Genomic DNA, 13,259 nt, shown 5'->3' with positions numbered 1-13,259 from the left:
TTTTTTAAAAACACACTTTTATTTTCCTATGAATAATCTTTTTATTATTTTCTATGAATGATTTATTGATCATACAAAAGTCATCTTTGTTCTTTTGAACACTCACCTTTAGGCATCTGTATTTTTCTTATTTGTTTGAGTCCTGCCCCCTAGACTCCTCTTCATAGGGTAGCATCCTTCTGAAACTTAGCTATAGGTAGCCCTGATGTACATAACCATGTAAGGTTTTTATATTTGTTACTTTGTAAATATCCCAGAGTAAAACAAGTGGTTTCTCATACGCTGTTGATTTAAATTCTCATTCCTAATGGTGTTCTTATGGTACTTTCATATCATTATACAACAGGCCCTTTCACTTGTTATTCCCATGGCCTTACTTATATATGCCAAATGGATTTCTTGTTACCACATTGTATCCTATTGCATCAATATTTTATTTCAATTCTTAAATTTAAGGTTAAAAAAGCATAAAAGGGAATGTATCACGTTTGCATTAGGAGATAAGGTTAACATCTGGACTAAGTGTATATATTATGCATTATTGCTAGTTAAGATGCACATACAGATTATATACCAGACATTGTGATAGAGGCTGGGTATCCAGTAATAAACAAAATGGATGTGGTCTGTTTCCTCAGAATGTATAGTTTGTTGCACAAAGTTAATATTTTAATTTGTGAGTTAACATTTGGCATATCTAATGTGTTTCTACCGTATTATATTTGACTCAATATTTCAATTCACTGATTTATTTGAAGTCTTCTACATTTTTTTCTAATTAGAATAGAAGAAGATTTACAGGTAGAATTAAACATGAAAGCAATAATAAGCCACAAAGGGAGAGCCCAACTATCCTCTTACAGCTTTTTTAAAATTATTTTTTCATAAGTTGTTGGGGTACAGGTGGTATTTGGTTACATGAGTAAGTTCTTCACTGGTGATTTGTGAGATTTTGGTGTACCCATCACACGAACAGTATACACTGAGCCATATTTGTAGTCTTTTATCTCTTGCCCCCCCTCCACTCTTCCCTCGAAATTCCCAAAGCCCATTGCATCATTTGTATGTCTTTGTGTCCTCATAGCTTAGCCCCCACATATCAGTGAGAATATACGACGTTTGGTTTTCCATTCTTGAGTTACTTCACTTAGAACAATAGTCTCCAATCTCATCCAGTTCCCTGCAAATGCTGTTAATTCATTCCTTTGTATGGCTGCATAGTATTCTATCACATATATCTATATATCTATATATAGACATAGATATGCATCATATGTGTATATACATGTATATATGCCCATACATATATATCACAGTTTCTTTATCCACTCATTGATTGATGGGCATTTGAGTTGGTTCCATGATTTTGCAATTGTGAATTGTGCTTCTATAAACATGAGTATGCAAATACCTTTTTTGAATAATGATTTCTTTTCCTCTGGGTCAGATGGTAGTTCTACTTTTACTTCTTTAAGGAATCTCCACACTGTTTTCCATAGCAGCTGCACTAGTTTACATTCCCTCCAGCAGTGTAGAAGTGTTCCCTGTTCACTGCCATCCATGCCAGCATCTACTGTTTTTTTGATTTTTTTATTATGGCCATTCTTGCAGGAGGGAGGTGGTATCATCTTTTGGTTTTGATTTACATTCCCCTGACCTTAATAGTGTTGAGCATTTTTTCATATGTTTATTGGCCATTTGTATATCTTCTTTTGAGAATTGTCTATTCATGCCTTAGACCACTTTTCATGGGATTATTTGTTTTTATTCTTACTGATCTGTTTGAGTTTGCTGTATGTTCTGGATATTAGTCCTTTGTCAGATGTATAGATTGTGAAGATTTTCTCCCACTCTGTGGGTTGTCTGTTTACTCTGCTGACTCTTCCTTTTGCTGTGCAAAAGCTCATTAGTTTAACTAGGTCCCAGCTATTTATCTTTGTTTTCATTGCATTTTGTTTTGGGTTCTTGGCCATGAAATCTTTGCCTAAGCCAATATCTAGAAGGGTTTTTCCAATGCTATCTTGCAGAATTTTAGTAGTTTCAGGTCTTAGGTTTAAGTCCTTAATCCATCTTGAGTTGATTTTTGTACAAGGTGAGAGATGAGGATCCAGTTTCATTCTCCTACATGTGGCTAGCCAATTATCCCAGCAGCATTTGTTGAAAAGGGTGTCCTTTCCCCACTTTATATTTTTGTTTGCTTTGTCAAAGATCAGTTGACTATAAGTATTTGGTTTCATTTCTGGGTTCTCTATGCTGTTCCATTGATCTATGTGCCTATTTTTATACCAGTATTATGCTGTTTTGGTGAGTGTGATGCCTCCAGATTTGTTCTTTTTGCTTAATCTTGCTTTGGCTCTGTGGGGTCTTTTATGGTTCCATATGAATTTTAGACTTTTTTTTTCTAATTCTGTGAAGAATGATGGTGGTATTTTGATGGGGATTGCATTGAATTTGCAGATTACTTTGGCAATATAGTCATTTTCACAATATTGATTTTACTCATCAATGTTTATGTCATTTGGGTCATCCATTATCCTTGGTTCGTTGGTTGTTGTTGTTGTTGTTGTTGTTTGCAGCTATTGTAAAAGGGGTTGAGTTCTTGATTTGATTCTCTGCTTGGTCACTGTTGGTATATAGAAGAGCTACTGATTCACGTACATTAATCTTGTATGCAGAAACTTTGCTGAATTCTTTTATCAGTTCTAGGAGCTTTCTGTAGGAGTCCATAGGGTTTTCAAGGTAAGCGATCATTTTGTCAGCAAGCAGTGACAGTGTGACTTTCTCTTTACTGATTTGGATGCCCTTTATTTGTTTCTCTTGTCTGATTTGTCTGGCTAGGACTTCCACTACTATGTTGAAGAGGAGTGGTGAGAGAGGGCATCCTTGTCTTGTTCCAGTTCTCAGAGGGAATGCTTTCAACTTTTCCCCATTCAGTATTATGTTAGCTGTGGGTTTATCATAGATGACTTTTATTACATTAAGTTATGTTCCTTGTATGCAGATTTTGCTGAGAGTTTTAATTATACAGGGATGCTGGATTTTGTTGAATGCTTTTTCTGTCACTATTGAAATGATCATGTAATTTTTGTTTTTAATTCTATTTATGTGGTGTGTCATGTTTATCTGCTTGTGTATGTTAAACTATCCCTGCATCCCTGGTATGAAACCCACTTGATTATGGTGGAATGTCTTTTTGATATATTGTTGGATTTGGTTAGCAAGTATTTTGTTAAAGATTTTAGCATCTATGTTCATCAAGAATATTGGTCTGTAATTTTCTTTTTTGTTTATGCCCTTTCCTGGTTTTGGTATAAGGGTGATGCTGGCTTCACCCTTATTATTTTTACGGAGAGTTCCTTCTTTCTCTGTCTTGTGGGATAGTGTCAAAAGGATTGGTACAAATTCTTCTTTGAATGTCTGCAGAATTGTTTCATGAATCGTCTGGTCCTGGACTTTTCTGTTGTTGGTAATTTTTAAATTACCATTTCAATGTCACTGCTTGTCTGTTCAGGGTATCTAATTCTTCCTCATTTAAGCTAGGAAGGTTGTATTTTTCCAGGAATTTATCCTTTTCGTCTAGGTTTTCTAGTTTTTGTGCATAAAGGTGTTCATAGTAGCTTTGAATGATCTTTTGTATTTCAGTGGTATCTGTTGTAATATCTCCTGTTTCATTTCTTAGTGAGGTTATTTGGACTCTTTCTCTCTTCTTTTCTTGGTTAATCTTGCCAATGATTTATCAATTTTGTCAATCTTTTCAAAGGACCAGCTTTTTGTTTCATTTATATTTTGTATTCTTTTGTTTGTTTGCTTGCTTCAATTTCATTTAGCTCTGCTCCAATTTTGGTTATTTCCCTTCTTCTTCTGGGTTTGGGTTTCGTTTGTTCTTGTTTCTCTAGTTCCTTGAGGTGTGACCTTAGAGTGTCAGTTTGTGCTCTTTCAGTCTTTTTGATGTAGGCATTTAGGGCTATGAACTTTCCCCTTAGGATATAGCCTTTACTATATCCCAGAAGTTTTGATGCATTGTTTCATTATCGTCTTTCAGTTCAAAGAATTTTTCAGTTTCCATCTTGATTTCGTTTTTGACGCAATGCTCATTCAGGAGCAGGTAATTTAATTTCCATGTACTTGGTATGGTTTTGATGGTTCCTTTTGGAGTTCATTTCCAGTTTTATTCCACTGTGGTAGGAGATAGTGCTTGATATAATTTCAATATTCTTAAATTTATTGGGGCTCATGTTATGGCCTATCATATGGTCTATGTTGGAGAAAAAGTTGCATGTGCTATTGAATACAATGTGTATTCTGTGGTTGTTGGATGAAATGTTCTATATATATATCTATTAAGTCCATTTGTTGCAAGATATAGTTTAAATACATTGTTTCTTTGTTGACTTTCTGTCTAGATGACTGTCTAGTGCTGTCAGTGGACTACTAAAGTCCCCCACTATTACTGAGTTGCCATCTATCTCATTTCTTAAGTCTATTAGTAATTGTTTTATACATTTGGAAGCTCAAGTGTTAGGTGCATGTATGTTTAGGATGGTGATATTTTCCTACTGGACAAAGCCTTTTATCATTATTTAATGCCCCTGTGTCTCTTTTAACTGCTGTTGCTTTAAAGTTTGTTTTGTCTGATGTAAGAATAGCTATCCCTGCTGGCTTTTGGTGTCGCTTCGCATGAAATGTCTTTTTCCAGCCCTTTACTTTATGTGAGTACTTATGTGTTAGGTGAGTCTCCTGAAGGCAGCAGATAGTTGATTGGCAAGTTCATGTCCATTCTGTGGTTCTGTATCTTTTAAGTGGCCAATTTAGGCCATTTACATTTAATGTTAGTATTGAAATGTCAGGTACCATTGCCTTCATTGTGCTCTTTGTTGCCTGTATACTTTGTTTCTTCTGTTTTTTGTTTTTGCTTTTAAACTTGTATTTTTGTTTTATAGGTCCTGTGTGATTTATGCTTTAAAGAGGTTCTGTTTTGATGTGTTTCCAGGATTTGTTTCAAGATTTAGAGCTCCTTTTAGCAGTTCTTGTAGTGATGGTTTGGTAATGGTGAATTCTCTCAGCATTTGTTTTTCTGAAAAAGACTGTATCTTTCCTTCATATATATATGATGCTTAGTTTTGCTGGATACAAAATTCTTGGCTGATAATTGTTTTGCTTGAGGAGACTGAAGATAGGGTGCCAATCCCTTCTAGTTGGTAGGGTTTCTGCTGAGAAATCTGCTGTTAATCTGATAGGTTTTCCTTTATAGGTTACCTGGTGTGTCTGCCTCACAGCTCTTAAGATTCTTTACTTTGTCTTAACTTTGGATAACCTGATGACAGTGTGCCTAGGCAAAGATCTTTTTGAGATGAATTTCCCAGGTGTTTTTTGTACTTCTTATATTTGGATGTCTAGGTCTGTAGCAAGGCTGGGGAAGTTTTCCTTGATTATTCCACCAAATACATTTTCCAAGCTCTTAGGATTCTCTTCTTCCTCAGTAAAACCAATTATTCTTAGGTTTGGGGTCATTTAACATAATCCCAGACTTCTTTGAGGCTTTGTTCATTTTTTTTTTTTTTTTTTGAGATGGAGTCTCGCTCGGTCGCCCAGGCGGGAGTGCAGTGGTGCGATCTCAGCTCACTGCAAGCTCCACCTCCTGGGTTCATGCCATTCTCCTGCTTCAGCCTCCCAAGTAGCTGGGACTATAGGCGCCCACCACCACGCCTGGCTAATTTTTTGCATTTTTAGTAAAGAGTAAAGACGGGGTTTCATCGTGTTAGCCAGGATGGTCTCGATCTCCTGACCTCGTGATCCACCCGCCTCGGCCTCCCGAAGTGCTGGGATTACAGGTGTGAGCCACCACGCCCAGCTGTTCATATTTCTTATTCTTTTTTCTTTCCCTTTGTTGGATTGGGCTAATTCAAAGACCTTGTCTCTGAGCTCTGAATTTCTTTCTTCTACTTGTTCAGTTCTATTGCTGAGACTTTCCAGTGCATTTTGCATTTCTAAAAGTGTGTCCAAAGTTTCCTGAACTTTTTATTGTGTTTTATTTAAGCTATCTGTTTCCTTGAATATTTCTCCCTTCACTTCTTGTATCATATTTTGGATTTCCTTGAATTGGGCTTCACCCTTCTCTGGTCCCTCCCTGATTGCTTAATAACTAACCTCCTGAATTATTTTTCAGGTAAATCAGGGATTTATTCTTGGTTAGGATCCATTACTGGTGAACTAGTGTGATTTTTGGGGGGTGTTGAAGAGCCTTGTTTTGTCATATTACCAGGGTTTGTTTTCTGGTTCCTTCTCATTTGGATAGTCTCTGTCAGAGAGAAGGTCTAGGGTTGAAAGCTGTTGTTCAAATTCTTTTGTCCCATGGAGTGTTCCCTTGATGTAGTACTCTGTCCATTTTCCTATGGATGTGGCCTCCTGTGAGCCAAACTGCAGCGATTATTATCTCTCTTCTGGGTCTAGCCACCCAGCGAGTCTACCTGGCTCCGTGCTGGTACTTGGGGTAGTCTGCACAGAGTCTTGTGATGTGAACCATCTATGGTTCTCTCAGCCTTGTATACCAATGTTCGTTCTGGTGGAGGCAGTGGGGGGGTACAATGTACTCCGTGAAGGTTCTTAGCTTTGGTGGCTTAATGTTCTTTTTTTGTGCTGTTTGGCCTCCTGTCAGGAAGTGGCATTTGCCAGAAAGCATCAGTTGTGGTATTACAGGGAGGAACCAGCGGTAGGCGGGATCCTAGAACTCCCAGTTTTTATGCACTTTGTCTTCCGCTACCAGTGTGGGTAGGGAAGGACTGTCAGGTGGGGGGTGGGGCTAGGTGTGTCTGAGCTCAGACTCTCCTTGGGTGGGTCTTGCTATGGCTGCTGTGGGGGATGGAGGTGGGATTCCCAGGTCACTGGAGTTGTGTACCTAAAAGGACTATGGCTGCCTCTGCTGAGTCACGCAGGTCGTCAGAGAAGTGGGGGAAAGCAGGCAGTCACAGGCCTCACTCAGCTCCCACGCAAACTGAAGGGCCAGTCTCACTTCCACTGTGCCACCCCCAACAGCCCCCAGACCATTTCCAGGTGGAGAGTGATAGGGGTTTGAAAACCTGGCCCAGGCTATCTGCCTCCCAGCTTTGAAAGAAAAGGGTTTGGTTCTTCCTCCACTTGTGAAGCCTACACACCAGATTTGCGTCCTCCCCCGAGTTCAGGACAGGAGACTTCTCACCCAGTTCAAATTGTTACAAAGTTCAGCTACAGATTTGCTTCTGCCTGTGTAGTTTTACCCTCTGCTCCTTTTCAGTTGGATCCCTTTGGTGCCAGGCAGGAATGGCCTGCTAGGGGACCCAGTGAGCTCCCAGGGCCTTTCTGCTACTTCCTCTTCCCCTGTATTTCACTCAGCTCTCCAAATTGACTCAGCTCCAAGTAAAGTCAGAAACTTCTCCCAAAAACAGACCTTCAGCTTCTCCTGTGGTGGGGTGTGTCCGGGGAGGAGGGTCTCCCTTTTTCACTTCCACAGTTGAGGGACTCACAGTTCTGAGGTGTCTCCTGGGTCCTGCAGCAGTCCACTTCCTTCAGAGGGTATTTGGGTCCTCTTGGGATTGCTAGTTTGTTCTTGCAGTCGATCTGGAGCTGAAATTCACAATGTGAGCCACCACCCACTACTCTGTCCATAGCTGCAATCTAGTCCTGCCTCCCAACTGCCATGATCTCTCCAACATCTTCTCATAGCTTTTTAAATCATTTAATGATGTTCTTAACCAGAACAATAAAAACAATAATAATAATAATAAAACTCAATTTAAAGTCCACTCATGAGGCATCAAACATGCACAGGCATTCGTTTTTAACTTCTTTTTGAAAGTATTATTTCATAATTTGCCTTACTTAACTCGATTTCACATTTTGTTCATAATGCCAGCCAAGGCTTCTGAGTGAGACGTATCCTGATGTCTCTGGTAGCAAAGGTTTGCTATTAAGAAGCAGCTTACTTGGGGAGGAGTAAAGGAAAGGAAAATATCAATGGATTTCTTTACTTCCACTTGGTTGCTTTTTGGTCCTTACATTGTTCTTCCCGTTTATCACACTTTGATTTGAGGTACACAGTTGCTGAGCCCCCCAAGTATACTTAATACTCCATGAAGAGTCATGATCTACAGAAATAGTCCTTACATTGTTTCTCCCTTTTATCACACTTGGACTTGAGGTACACAATTGCTGAGCTCCCCAATATATTTAATACTCCATGAAGAGTCATGATCTAGAGTAATAGTGGCTACCTGCTTGTTCCTAAAGATTTAGAGGTGCTGAATTAACCATTATAGGTAAAATCATCTCAGAATACTTGTCCCTGGCCAACTTTCTTTCCTATGTAGGCATGTAGCCTGATTTTTATTCTAAGTGATTTTTCGTTTTCCTTCTCAAAAAACTTGCCAGGGGAAAGAAACATAGTTTTAGACATTCAGGTTCCAATTAATATTGCCATTGACCAGCTTTCTGTTTGTTCAAATTGGGGTTGAAAATCTTAAAGATTGTTAGATATATATAAAAAAATACCAAGAGAAAGATTATACCATTATGCTATTAGTCACAGTGTAGTCACAGTGTATATGAAAATATCTGGGGTCAAAAAATCCACCCCGTCAATGTATTTAGTTTTCCTCTTGTGTCAGAGGACAGAAGCAATAATGGAAAAGCTATTCTGAAAGTATACAAGAAATTTATTTAGACTGATCTGAAGAAAGGCTGGCCTGACCTTATTCATTACTGACGTGGAAATAACTCCAAGCCTCAGAGATTTAGCACAGGAAGACTCTGATGACAACCCAGGCATCATCCTCCTCTCACCTCATAGCTGAGATGACCATTCCCTGCTTCTCATTTTCTGTCTTCTCATCAACATAGAAAAGAAGCACAGAGGCTGTGAGCCGTGGCTCAAGCCTGGAATCCCAGCACTTTGGGAGGCTGAGGCGGGTGAATCACCTGAGGTCAGGAGTTCGAGAGCAGCCTGGCCAATATGGTGAAACCCTATCTCTACTAAAAACACACACAAAAAAAACTGGCCATGGTGGTGGGTGCCTGGAATCCCAGCTACTAAGGAGGCTGAGGCAAGAGAATCGCTTGAATCCGGGAGGCAGAAGTGGCAGTGAGCTGAGATTGCGTCACTGCACTCCAGTCTAGGCAACAAGAGAGAAACTCCATCAAAAAAAAAAAAAAAGAGAGAGAAGAGAAGAGAAGCACAGGGCAGCTCTTTACTTGTTGTATTTGCTGTCAAGAAGTAAGAATTAAAATGATGCCATCTATTTACAAATAGGAATAGGGTTTAAGGACTAATACATATTTCCTAGCTTTGAGACATGAACTACAGCATTGAAATGTTAATTGCCCCTATAAATTTCCCTGGTTTATTCTTTGTTAGCTATTATGCTTTATTTTCTAATTTATGATACTTTATCTCCCACTGGTTCTGTCCTATTATTTGTAATAGGTTGGTACAAATTATATTTCATTCACCTTCCCTCCCTAACACTTAAAGAATTGGCAAATCCTGCAATTTTTGTAAGAATGTGTAAGTGGTTAATATGGTAAATAAATATATATTAGTATTTATATTAACATAGAATATAATGTATAACATTAACACATGTATTATATATTAATATCAGTATTTAATATATATTTGAACTGAATAAAATTTAACATCTCAATTGTTTACTTAATTAGAATTTTTGACATATGTATGTTTATTTTTCTTACTGAATATCTTAAATAATGACTTCTGAAACCATAATTTTCAAATCTCATACATCTCACTTTCTGGTCATGTCATACCATATGTATGTTGTAAACCCATGAATGGTGCATTACTTTTTATATTCATTCTCATTGATTCTGGCTATTTTGTGGAAGGTGGCAATTATTTAAATTCTATCTTAGATGCCCTAATAGTTGGCACAGATTGAAGGTATTTCAAAGAAAATAAGTCTATCTTTATAATGATTTAGCCTCCCTAAGTTTAAAATTGGCAATAAATCTGCACAGATTGCAACATACTTCAGGTTCATACACTCAGTGATTGTTGTTACTCGTCAATGAAAAAGGTGAAATATTCTGATGAAAGATGCTTTGCTCCTGTTACATTCTGATTTCCAAGAACTCAGTTTATGACAAGTTGATTAAACACTGTGATTAAATTTTAATTTGAGTCTATCAATATTCATAAATAACCTTCTATTTCTCTCAAATTGTTATCTACTGCCATCTAGCTTAAAGCAACCATCCATCCCCAAAGAGGGCATAAGGGCCTTCTCTCTTACTTGTTTTAATTGAAATGACACAGCTGTCAAGGCATAATTCATTATTTCAAACCGTTATATAAGGCAAGTGATTTATTTCTTTAAGCAACTCTCGAAACTGTTGATGAAACAGGGTTTGTTTTAAATCAAATTTACATTGTCATTTGCAATTCTAATAGTAATTTTTCATTGTAAGTCACCTCAGTGTTATGCTTTGTGACTGCTTTCAAGATGTCTATTTTAAAATTCACAACTTATCTACATCACACATCCAGTGATGGGACAGTGAGGTGCTGGTAAACATTTTGTGTACATGCATTGTACAGATTTATCAAAGTTTGAGAGAAAGTTTTCATTTAATTTTCAAAAGCCATCACAAATATATTTATATGTGAAAGATACTCACTATAAATGTGTTGAAGGAATAGAAACTAGATTTCTAAAACCCTCCACATTCCAAAATGACTCAAGACAGAGAAAACTGGAAACAAATAGAGTTGTCAAGAACTGAAGACCATAAGATGTACAATTTGTGGTCTGTTTGCTTCATGGTGAAAAAGGGAGAGCTTTGATTGGCATGCAATAAAAGGGTAATTTTGGCCCATGTGAGAAGCATGGGGAAAGTGAAAAGAACAGAGATTAGCAGAGGATTCTTCACAGTTGATTTGTGGCAGTTAGCCTTGGCAGTCAGAAGCACTTCAATAACAGAGAGGACTGGTGTTGCAAACCCCCAGCCTCCACTCTGAAAATGCTTCATCCCTGTTCTGTGCTATGTTAGTTAATTTTCCTATATTAAGACATAGTAGCTAAAAAAGAGTTTTCTGGTGCTCAATCATAGTGGCTACTATTACATTTAGTGAGCCCAAGTTGTGTACTAGACACTTATTTTCAGTACATGCAGTATTAATTATTTGGATCGTCACAACAATCCAATGAGATAGTTACTTTTATTAGCCCCATTTTGCACATAAGAACACAGAAACCCAGAGACATATAGTTAATTGCTCAAGAACAAACAGTAAATGGAGTCTGGAGTTGAGCCCAGGCTTCTTGCTTTGGGGTCCATATTCTAAAATATAGCCTCCTCTCATGAATTTACGTTTGTATTAGCATTTTTCCATCTTTCTGCTAATGACCAGCTTATTAAGAATGCAAATACAATACTCTGCAGAGATTTCATGAGAAATTGATCTCTCACCTAAGCATTTACTCTCATTACAACCTTAACAATGCGTTTGTCCATTTGATTCCATTACCAATTGACTATTAAGGAAGCAGAGGTATGTTCCCCAGAGTCACAACTGTAGAAATAATATCCTCTTCTACTAGCAGTAATCAGGAATTTGTAAGCTTTCAAAAAGGCCCACTCAAATCACAGTTAGACAGTCCTTATGTAAACAGAGTAAACAGGGAACCCACACAATGGGAGAAAATTTTTGCAATCTATCCATCTGACAAAGGGTTAATATCCAGAATATTTAAGGAACTGAAGCAAATTTACAAGAAAAAAACAACCCTATCAAAAAGTGGGCAAAGGATATGAACAGATACTTCTCAAAAGAAGACATTTATGCAGCCAACAGACACATGAAAAAATGCTCATCATTACTGGTCATTAGAGAAATGCAAATCAAAACATAATTAGATACCATCTCGTGCCAGTTAGAATGACAATCATTAGAAAGTCAGGAAACAACAGATGCTGGAGAGGATGTGGAGAAATAGGAATGCTTTTACACTGTTGGTGGGAGTGTAAATTAATTCAACCATTGTGGAAGACAGTGTGACAATTCCTCAAGGATCTAGAATCAGAATTATCATTTGACTCAGCAATCCCATTACTGGATATATACTGAAAAGATTATAAATCATTCTACTTAAAGACACATGCACACATATGTTTATTGCAGCACTATTCACAATAGCAAAGACTTGGAACTAACCCAAATGTCCATCAATGGCAGACTGGATAAAGAAAATGTGGCACATATACACCATGGAATACTACGCAGCCATAAAAAAGAATGAGTTCGACTGGGCACGGTGGCTCATGCCTGTAATCCTAGCACTTTGGGAGGCAGAGGCGGGTGGATCACGAGGTCCGGAGGTTGAGACCATCCTGGCCAACATGGTGAAACCCCATCTTTACTAAACATAATACATTACCTGGGCATGGTGGTGCATGCCTGTAGTCCCAGCTACTCGGGAGGCTGAGGCACCAGAATTACTTGAACCCGGGAGACAGAGGTTGCAGTGAGCCGAGATCGCGCCTCTGCACTCCAGCATGGGTGACAGAGCGAGACTCCATCTCAACAAAAAAAAAAAAAAGAAAAAAAAAGAACAAGACCTATAGTGTGAAATAAAATAAGACCATTCCCTTTACTCTTTTATTTTGTTTTGTTTTGTTTTACTTTGCAATGCTCTCCATTGAGAAGGGATTGAATTCATAGCAGTGTATCTAAAGCTATATTTTAATTATCTCTACACAGATGCTTACACTTTAAGGTAAATAATCTCTTCAAGTGAAAGAAACATGCTTCTATTGATAGGTAAACATACTTAATTAAGGGCAAAGAAGAAAGGACCTTCAAGGCAATACTTTAATCCCTTTGCAAATACATACGATTATAGAATTTTAGCTCTGCCAAGGATATCTTCAAGTCAGAGGGAAATTGTACCATGAAGTATATCATTCATTTCCTCATACGGATGCCATTCTCAAACTTTCTCTTGTGCTCATAAATTCGCAATTGTGCCATTCAGATATTATTCAAGAAAGATTCAAGAATCATGGTAATTATAGTTAAGATTCTAGAATCTAGAGGAATGGATATCATTATGCCTAGAATTAATTATGTTTCAGAAGAATGATATTTTTCTTAGGAAAAGCTGATTATTTCAGTGAAAAACTCAAGTTACATTAGTAGCTGAACCAAAGACATTCTCTTTCTGGAAGATACTACCTTTTTCTGAAAGATAGCCTGAAAAGTGGTTGCT

The 13,259-nt window shown here is 37.8% G+C and overlaps 1 protein-coding gene across 1 annotated transcript in view; it reads left to right on the top strand.

Moving 5' to 3' along the window:
- PRKG1 (protein kinase, cGMP-dependent, type I) overlaps positions 1 to 13,259 on the top strand; it is a 1,334,865-nt gene that overhangs the window by 1,305,022 nt on the left and 16,584 nt on the right. The gene's annotated exons all lie outside the window — the stretch shown is intronic.

This window comes from Mandrillus leucophaeus, unplaced genomic scaffold (genome assembly GCF_000951045.1).
Source record: "Mandrillus leucophaeus isolate KB7577 unplaced genomic scaffold, Mleu.le_1.0 Scaffold376, whole genome shotgun sequence".
Classification (NCBI taxonomy): domain Eukaryota; kingdom Metazoa; phylum Chordata; class Mammalia; order Primates; family Cercopithecidae; genus Mandrillus; species Mandrillus leucophaeus.
Note: the sequence above shows the minus strand (reverse complement) of the source record. Positions and strands in the feature narration are given on the sequence as shown.